This window comes from Cynocephalus volans, chromosome 5 (genome assembly GCF_027409185.1).
Source record: "Cynocephalus volans isolate mCynVol1 chromosome 5, mCynVol1.pri, whole genome shotgun sequence".
NCBI lineage: Eukaryota > Metazoa > Chordata > Mammalia > Dermoptera > Cynocephalidae > Cynocephalus > Cynocephalus volans.
This window is the reverse complement of record NC_084464.1, coordinates 41,046,244-41,052,651: the sequence shown is the minus strand read 5'-3', so window position 1 is coordinate 41,052,651 and position 6,408 is coordinate 41,046,244.

Below are 6,408 nucleotides of genomic sequence, written 5' to 3'. Positions count from 1 at the left end.
ATCAATTCCAACAGTTTTTTTGTAGAGGTTTTAGGCTGTTCGATATATAGGATCATGTCATCTGCAAACAGGGACAGTTTGACTTCATCTTTTCCAATCTGGATGCCCTTTATTTCCTTCTCTTCTCTGATTGCTCTGGCTACTACTTCCAACACTATGTTGAATAGGAGTGGTGAGAGTGGGCATCCTTGTCTAGTTCCTGTTCTTAAAGGAAAAGCTTTCAGCTTTTCCCCATTCAGGATGATATTGGCTGTGGGTTTGGCATATATGGCTTTAATTATGTTGAGATACTTTCCCTCTATACCTAACTTATAGAGGGTCTTTGTCATGAATGAGTGCTGAACTTTATCAAATGCTTTTTCAGCATCTATAGAGATGATCATATGGTCCTTGTGTTTGAGTTTATTAATATGGTGTATCACATTTATTGATTTGCGTATGTTGAACCAACCTTGCATCCCTGGGATGAATCCCACTTGATCGTGATGAATAATTTTACGTATGTGTTGCTGTATTCTGTTTGCTAGTATTTTAGTGAGGATTTTTGCATCTATATTCATCAAGGATATTGGCCTGTAGTTTTCTTTTTTGGTTATATCTTTACCTGGTTTTGGTATCCGGATGATGTTTGCTTCATAGAATGAGTTTGGGAGATTTGCCTCCGTTTCAATCTTTTGGAATAGTTTGTTATAGAATCGGTGTCAATTCCTGTTTGAATGTTTGGTAAAATTCTGCTGTGAATCCATCTGGTCCTGGGCTTTTCTTTGTTGGGAGCCTTCTGATAACAGCTTCAATCTCCTTTATTGTTATTGGTCTGTTCAAATTTTCTACGTCTTCACGGTTCTGTAGATATCTGCCAATTCCAATTGGTCTAGAGTCTTGTTGAGATCTTGTGTTTCTCTACTGATTCTTTGCCTAGATGATCTGTCTAATATTGACAGTGGGGTGTTCAGGTCCCCTGCTATTATGGTATTAGTGTCTATTTCCTTCTTTAGGTCTAATAGAGTTTGTTTTATAAATCTGGCTGCTCCAACATTGGGTGCGTACATATTTATGATTGTTATGTCTTCTTGATGGATCAGTCCTTTTATCATTAAGTAGTGTCCCTCATTGTCTCTTTCTATGGTTTTTAGTTTAAAGTCTATTTTGTCAGATATAAGAATAGCTACACCAGCTCATTTTTCTTTTCTGTTTGCATGGTAAATCTTTTTCCATCCTTTCACTCTTAGTCTGTGTGAATCTTTATGGGTGAGGTGGGTCTCTTGTAGGCAGCATATAGTTGGGTCCTGCTTTTTGATCCAGTCAGCCAGTCTGTGTCTTTTAATTGGGGAATTTAAGCCTTTTACATTAAGAGTTGTTATTGAAAGGTGTTGATTTATTCCTAGCATTTTGTTGGTTGTTTGGTTGTCTTAGGTGTCTTTTGTTCCTTGCTTTCTGATTTACTGTTTGGTTTCTGTGTTTGTTGGTTCCTTAGGTTGTAGATAGTGTTTTTGTTAGCTTGTTTTCTCTTCATGAATGCCATTTTTATTATACTAGCGGGTTTAGATTTTTCTTGGGTTTTTATGGCAGTGGTAGTTATTTTTCAGGAACCAAACCCAATACTCCCTTGAGGATTTCTTGTAAGGGTGGTCGTGTGGTAGTGAATTCCCGCAGTTTTTGTTTGTCTGAGAAAAATACTATTTGCCCCTCGTTTCAGAAGGATAGCCTTGCAGGGTAGAGTATTCTTGGCTGGCAATCTTTGTGTTTTTGTATTTTGAAAATATCATCCCATTCCTTTCTAGCTTTTAGGGTTTGTGATGAAAAGTCTGATGTTAACCTGATTGGGGCTCCCTTATAGGTGATTTGACGCTTCTCTCTTGCAGCTTTTAAGATTCTCTCTTTGTCTCTAAGTTTTGCCAATTTGACTATGACATGTCTTGGAGAAGGTCTTTTTGGGTTGAATACATTTGGAGATCATTGAGCTTCCTGTTTCTGAAGATCTGTGATTTTTCCTATACCTGGGAAGTTTTCTGCTGCTATTTTTTTGAATATGTTTTCAATGGAATCTCCATTTTCCTCCCCTTCTGGAATACCCATGACTCGGATATTTGATCGCTTAAGGTTGTCTGATATCTCTCTCAGATTTTCTTCAATGTCCTTGATTCTTTTTTCTTTCTTTTTGTCTGCTTGTGTTATTTCAAACAGCCCATCTTCAAGTTCAGAGGTTCCCTCTTCAACTTCGACAAGCCTGCTGGTTAAACTCTCCGTTGTTTTTTTTATTTCGTTGAATAACTTCTTCAGTTCAGCAAGTTCTGCTACATTTTTTTTCAGGACATTGATTTCCTTGTATATTTCCTCTTTCAGATCCTGTATACTTTTCCTCATTTCATCATGATGTCTAGCTGAGTTTTCTTGTATCTCATTCAGTTTCCTTAGAATTATCACTCGAAATTCCTTATCAGTTATTTCAAGGACTTCTTGTTCTATAGGATCTAGAGTTTGAGATTTATTAACTTTTGGTGGTGTACTTTCTTGATTTTTTGTATTTCTGGTATCTTTTTTTTGGTGTTTATTCATTGTGGCAGGGAGTTTCACAGTCCACCGGTTTGAGACTAATGACTGACTAGGATGTTGCTGTGGTTGCCAATTTCGTATGGCTCCCTCCATGACTGCTCAGTTGGCCTCTAGTGCCTTGTGTGTGTGGTTGCCTCAGGTCTTGGGCTTCTCCGGGGAGCCACCTTTCTGGTCAGCTTGGACTCAGCTGGGCTGGTGGATCACGGTACCACAGGGTATGTGATCTCTGTTGAGCTTTCACTTCCTGTACAGGACTTCTCCCCGTTCCGTGTGCTCTGGCCCAGGCTGTTAGATCATGCAGTGGCGACCCCACCGGGTGTGTGGTTTCTGTTGAGTCTCCGCCTCCCTGGCCACACGTCTCCCCACTCTGTGCGCACTGTGCTGGGCTGGGGTGTGTCTTCTGCACCCCTCGTCTATCAGCTGGGCCTTCAAGACCCTTCTCGGCACCGCCTCGCCCAGGAAGTCTACCAGGTTTCTGCTAGGCACAGACGACCGGTCTCTCTGGGTGCCTTTGTAGCACTATGTAGATCTTTCTCGGGTCTTGTTCACCTTTGTATCCCCCCAGTATAAACCGAGTCTAACGCCCACCTGCAGCCTGGTCTCCAGCAGGTTCAAGCGGGCCTGGGAACTCTCCTACCACACTATTCCCAACCAGAAATTCGTTAGGCTTTTTTCCAAACTGGTGGCCGCAGAGATGGTATCTGCCTCCCAGTAACAGGGAGTTTACCTTGGGCCGGAGTCCAGGGTGTGGTGGAGTGACAGTCGGCCCGCCCGTACTTCCTTGCCCTCCCAACACTGGCCGGGGACGCCCACCACCACCAGCCCTGCCAGAGAACCGCAGAGGGAGTGGGAGCGGAGGCCGGTCCGCAGGCTCCGGAAAGCCCCACGCCAGGCCAAGCAAGTGGGAGGGCTCAGTGGCAGCCGAGCCGGGCAGAGCTGCCTGCACCTGGGAAAATGGAGGCAGCACCGGGGCGGTGAGTGGCCTGGTGGTGCAGGTGGGAGCCGGGTGGGCATCCATCCCCCGAACAGAGCTGTGCCAGGGGTCACTCACAGTGCTGTGCCAGGTCGGGCACTCACTCTGTCTCTGGTTTGTTGCCTTCCCAGTTCTCGGCCGCTGCCACCTCGGGCTGTTCAGTTGCGGCGTGGCTCGGGCGCTCCCAGGAATCTTCTTTAATGCCGGCCTGAAACCTCGAATCCTGAATAGGGCAGCTGGCCGCCTTCAGCGCGGCCCCGGCCTCCGGGATCCTGTCTGCATCCACAGCAGCCCTGGCAACACGTTCCCTGTTTAGAGACTCACTTTTGCAGCTAAGAAACAGTTCTTTTCCTGCTCCACACTTCAAAGCTGTTGCCTGTAAATGAGGCAGCCTCTCCTGCCGGGGGTAAAGTGGCGGTCACCCTCCACGACTGGCCAGCAGCAGTGGTCCTCCCTTAAGAGATGGCAAGAGGAAGGTCCACAAGTTTTCTGGCCGCCTGAGGCCCAGTGGCCACCTTTTCCACCTCAGCTACTCTGCGCCAGCCGCCGCAGCCGCCGCCATCTTGAAAAACCTCAGCCATACTCCAACCTAAAATTTTGAAAGAGGTAAAGAAAAAAGAAAGTATGGGCCATATAGGGAGTGACCTAAAAGCAATCAAGAGAAGGAAGTCTAGATGTTGAATTTACTAGATAAAGACTTTAAGCAGCTACTAATAAAATATAATTAAATAGCTAAAGGAAAGCATGTCTAAAGTACTAAAGGAAGGTATACTGATAAAGAGATAGAAATTATTTTTTAAAAAAGAACCAAATCAAAATTCTAGAGTAACTGAAATAAAAAAATTCAGCATGGGACCTCAACACCAGATGCGAACAAGCAGAAAGAACCAACAAACTTAAAGATGGCCCAAGTGAAATTATCTAGTCTGAACAATATAAATAAAAAAGAATAAAGAAAATAAACAGAGCCTAAAGAAATGGGAGACATTATCAAGCATGCCAGAACATTGACAACACCAAATGCTGTCAAGAATGTGGAGCAACAGGAACTTTCATTCATTGCTTATGGGAAAGCAAAATTGTACAGCCACTCTGCAATACAATTTAGCAGTTTCTTACAAAACTAAATATATTCTTATCATGCAATCCAGCTATCATGCTTCTTGGTATTTACCCAATTGATTTGAAAACTTATGTCTATACAAAACCCTGCAGACCAATGTTTACAGTAGCTCTATTCAAAATTGCTAAAGCTAAGAAGTAAAAAGAAGTGTAGTTCAGTAGGTGGATGCATAAACAGTTTGTGGAACATCCATACAATAAAATATTATCAGTCTTAAGAAAAATATGAACAATCAAGCCAAGAAAAGACATGAGGGAAACTTAAATGCATATTACTAAGTAAAAAAAAAATCAATTTGATAAGGCTACACTATAAATGATTTCAACTACATGATATTTGGGAAAATGCAAACCTATGGAGACAGTAAAAGACAAGTGGTTGCCAGGGATTCAGTGGGAAGGAGAGAGGGTGAATGGGTGGAACACAGAGGATTTTTAAGTCAGTGAAGCTATTCTGCATGATTGTGTAATGAAGGAGATAGGTCATTATACATTTGCCAAAAGTCAGAATGTACAACACAAAAAGTGAATCCTAATGTTAACTATGGACTTCAATTAATAATAATGTATCAGTATAGGTTCATCAATTGTAACAAATGTACCACACTAATGCAAATTGTTAATAATAGGAGAAACTAGGCGAGGGAAGGCTATATGTACATTCTACTCAATTTTTTCATAAACCGAAAGCTTCTGAAAAGTATTTTATCAATTTTAAAAAATTGAAGAGATTGACAATAAATCAACAAAACATATTCCAACCATATGCTGTCTATGAGATCACTTTAGATTCAAAAGCACAAATAAGTTGACACTGAAAGGATAAAAAAAACTCTGTTCAAAGAGTATCTGAGAAAGAGCTACTGGCTATACTAATATCAGATAATACAAACAAAAAGACAAAAATTGTCACTATAAAGGACAATTTACAATGATGAAATGGTTGATCCACCAAGAAGATATAACAGTTATAAACATGTTTCTACTTAGCAAGGTATCCCCAAATTACATGAAGCAAACACTAACAGAACTGATTGGAGCAATACATAATTCCACAATAATAGTTGAACTTCAACACCCCATTTTCAATAATGGGTAAAACAACTAGACAGAAGATAGAAAGGAAATAGAAAATATGAACAACACTATAAACATACTATGTCTAGCAGGCATCTATGAAACACTCTACCCTATAACACCAGAATACACTTTTTTCTCAGAGCACATGGAACATTCTACAGGATAGACCATAAGTTAGGCTATAAAGTCAGTCACAATAAATTTCAAATGATGGAAGTCATATAAAGTATGCCCTCAAACTACAATAGAATGAAATTATAAATCAATTTTTTAAATTGTAAAATACATGTGTATGTAGAAATTAACATGCTCCTAAACAATAAATGGCCCAGAACAAATCACAAGGGTAATTAGCAAATAATTTGAGAAGAATTAAAACAGAGCTCTTATTTAATCATCCCTTGTATACATGTACTGAAATATACTCTGTACCCCATAAATATGTACAATCAATACATGTCAATTAAAAAATAAATAAATATTTTAGAAAGAATGAAAAAGAAACACAACATACCAAAATTGATGGAATACAACAATAGTATATCAGATAGAGATATTTAAAAGAAAAAAATCTTCCATTATTGATTTGTCAACTTCTCTGAAATGAAAAAGTGCATGTGTGAGTGTGTTGTGTATAAAAATCAAGTGACATAATAATATGTATAATATGGTTCCATTGT